We start from the raw sequence: 4,001 nt of genomic DNA on the forward strand, positions 1-4,001 counted from the left end.
TGGATGGTGTCAACCTGGTGATCAAAATGGTCAGAATCTAATTTAAAGAGAGTTTATTCCAGCACAAATGTTGAGGACAGCCCATCCAGAAACACCCATGGTTTCATTTCTATATATGAAACTGCCTTGTAGTGAAACTACATGACTGTGGTAAGCCATATACTGTGGTAAGCCACGTACTGGGTAGAATTTATTTATTTTTTTCCAGTGACACAAAGTCAACAAGAATGAAGAAGTGGCGGGGTATGGTGGCTCATGCCTGTAATCCCAGCACTTAGGGAGGCCAAGGAGGAATAATTGCTTGAGGCCAGTAGTTCCAGACCAGCCTGGACAACATGGCAAAATCCAGTCTTTACAAAAAGAAAAAAAAAATTTAATTGCTTGGCATGGTGGCATGCACCTGTGTTCCCAACTACTTGGGAGGCTGTGGCAGGAGGATCGCTTGAGCTCAAGAGTTCCAGGCTGCAATTAGCCATGATCAGACTGACCACTGCAATCCAGCCTGGGCAACAGAGTGAGACCTTGAAAAAAAAGGAAGGAAGGAGGGAAAGAAAGAAAAAAGAAAGAAGGAAGGAAGGAAGGAGAAGGGAAGGAGAAGGAAAGGAGAAGGGACGGAGAAGGGAAGGGAAGGGAAGGAAGAGAAGAAGGGAAGGTGTCAGGTGTGGTGGCTCACACTTGTAATCCCAGTACTTTGGGAGGCCAATGCAGGCAGGTCACTCAAGCTCAGGAGTTCAAGACCAGCCTGAGTAACATGGCAAAACCCCATCTGTGATGTGGGGAGGGCAGCCAGGGCCAGTCCAGGGTTCCTGTCCTGGCCGGGCACAGTGACTCACACCTTTAATCCCAGGACTTTGGGAAGATGAGGAGAGAGGACTGTTCGAGCCCAAGAGTTTAAGAACCAGCCTGAACAACATGGTGAAACCCTGTCTGTACCAAAAATACAAAAATTAGCTGGGCACGGTGGTGCTCACCTGTGGTCCCAGCTACTCTGGAGGCTGAGGTGTGAGGATCACTTGAGTCTGGGAGGTTGAGGCTGCAGTGAGCTGTGATTGAGCCACTGCCCTCCAGTCTGAGCTGGCACTGAAGAGAGAGACTCTGAGCAGGCCAGAGATGGGGGAGAGACTGAACAGTGCAGAAAGGAGGCCAGGAGAGCCAGGAGGAGAGGCCAGCAATGTTGAGAGAGTGAGGTTGTGAGAGGAAAACAAAAATGAAGGGAGGAAGAAACACAGCTGTAGGGAAAGGGGGAGGTGGATTGACTAGAGGCAGGACAGACACAGAGAATGGGGGCTCTACTCAGGGCAGAACAGCCATGCAGCCCCCCTGCACCCACAATCTCATGGAGGAGACAGGACCTTACCTGTGACAAAACCTGTCACCTGAGGTCAGGGTCAAGGAGCACTTCCGGCCTTTCATCTTCACCATGAGGGCCGCCTGGGGACTGAGGGACCAGGGGCAGCACTTCTCGAAGCAGACTCTGAAGGTGCAGTTTCCACACCTCTGGGTCCCGTCCAAGGGCAAGATGGCATTGTCATAGTAACAGTGCTGCAGGGGGTCATAGAACATGTCCCCACATCTTGCCTGTGGCTGGCACAGCATCAGATAAGCACCCATGGGGGCCACTGGAGGAGACAGAGCTGGTGAGGTCCAGGTGGAAGGGGAGGAGGGTGCCAGCCTGGGATCTCCTGGGAGCCACGCCCCTCCCCCAGCTTCCCAGTCCTTCCTGGGCTCACCTGGGGGCTCCATGTGATCAGAGAAGGCTGCGGATGCAGAGAGAGGCCAAGATGGCTGTGGGAGAAGGAAGAAGAGGAGGGCTCCTGAGGAGGCCACGAGCCATCTTTGGGACCCCAGCCTGTGGCAGGAGTGGGTCCAAGGGGGTCTCTGTGTCCTGACTGGAGCTCGAGGAAGAGCTAGAAGGTGATCTCAGGCCAGGCACAGTCTCCCCATGCTCGAGGGTCCAGTCTATCTACCTGCTGAGCACAGACATGTGAGTGACCCCCCTGTCGAGGTCAACTGAGCCTGGCCCAGATCAACAGACTCATGAGATGACCTATGGACTCAGGAGCAATCATGATGTGGTTGTTCCATTGCACTGAATGTAGAGGTCTTTGATTCTGCAGCACCAGCAAACTGACACATAACACTGTTTAACTTTGGGTTCTGGGCTTTGGGGTCCCTGCAGAGTTCCTGATTTCAGCTCCCTGAGGGCTCATTCACAAATTTATCACTCAGATCCTACCCTGTCAACTCAGGACGTGTTACTGAGACATTTCCCAGTGTGGGCGGCAAGCCACCCAGGTGCCGAGGCAAGAGACCGAGGGCACGAGCTATTCCAGTATAATAAAGAAAATACATAAAATAAGAATAGTTGTACTAGATATACATCATAGGTATGATTACATATGAACATCGTTAATCATTAGTTTGTAGCAATTACTCTTTATTCCAATATTATAATAATCTTCGCTCTACAATTATAAGTTAGGAGAAACAAGGCCATACAGAGATAAGAGCTGAAGGGACATGCTGAGAAGTGACCACAAGACAAGTGTGAGCCTTCTGTTATGCCCAGACAGGGCCACTAGAGGGCTCCTTAGTCTAGTGGTAACACCGGCACCTGGGAAGATGCCCGTTACCTAGTGGACCTTGGTCTAGCAGTAGCGTCAGTGCCTAAGAAAAGCACCCCCTACTTAGCAGACTGGGAAAGGGAGTCTCCTTTTCCCTGGGGGAGTTAGAGAAGACTCTGCTCCACCACCTCTTGTGGAAGATTTATCTGGAGGCCCGCCTCCTTGTGGGATGCTGTGCTTCAGCGGTCACGCTCCTGGTGCACTTTCATGTTTCATCCTGTACACCTGGCTCTGCCTTCTAGATAGCAGTAGCAGAATTAGTGAAAGTACTGAAAGTCTCTGAAATGCAAAAATAATGGCATAAGCTGTCTCTTCTCTCTCTCCCCTCCCCAATCGGCTGCCAAACAGGGAAGGGCCCCCTGTCCAGCGGACACGTGACCCACGTGACCTTACCTATCATTGGAGATGGCTCACACTCCTTACCCTGCCCCCTTGTCTTGTATCCAATAAACAACAGTGCAGCCCGGCATTTGGGGCCACTACTGGTCACCGCATCTTGGTGGTAGTGGTCCCCCGGGCCCAGCTGTTTTTTCTTTTATCTGTCTTGTGTCTTTATTCCTATGATCTCTTATCTCCACACATGGGGAGAAAAACCCACAGACCCTGTAGGGCTGGTCCCTACATCCCAGGACTCTCTATCCCACTGTGGAAGACTTCTCAGTTGCCCACCATGCTCCTACAAAAAGCTGGCCACCTGCCCCAGGATGAATGAATTCTGAAATGAATTTCAGAATCAGCTGCTCAGGTTCTACCCTGAAGTGCACTGGGGTGCTGAGGCGATGGTGTGGGGTCTCCACGTGCGCAGGGGAGTGCGTCTTAGCCTCACTGAGGACCCCCCGCTACTCACCTCCCATCCTCCTGTCTGCTCTTTTTGCCACGGGCCAGCTTGTGTGCAGAAGTGAGTGGCTGGGAGTTTGGTCACACACCTCTCTGTGTGGTCTACTCCAGTGGCCCCTGCTTTGGAGCCCACCCCATCCACCCCTGCCACAAGCTGGCGCCATGTGGCCCTGCCTGCCTCCTTCCCCGCCCTGGTTCCCCTGCCTGCCTCCTGCCCCGCCCTCATTCCCCTGCCTGCCTCCTGCCCCGCCCTGGTTCGCCTGCCTGCCTCATACCCTGCCTTTGTTCCCCGCCCCTCTTCTTGGCTGCTCCAGCTCTGGGCTCAGGTGTCTTCCTTTTTGTGGGACAAGCCCAACTCTTCCCACCTCCATCCCTCTCTGTGCCCACATGCCACCTCCTCACCCTTTTCCACCTCCATCCCTCTCTGTGCCCACATGCCACCTCCTCACCCTTTTCCCACTTCCATCCCTCTCTGTGCCCACATGCCACCTCCACACCCTTTTCCACCTCCATCCCTCTCTGTGCCCACATGCCACCTCC

Source organism: Piliocolobus tephrosceles, chromosome 21 (assembly GCF_002776525.5).
Source record: "Piliocolobus tephrosceles isolate RC106 chromosome 21, ASM277652v3, whole genome shotgun sequence".
Classification (NCBI taxonomy): Eukaryota; Metazoa; Chordata; class Mammalia; order Primates; family Cercopithecidae; genus Piliocolobus; species Piliocolobus tephrosceles.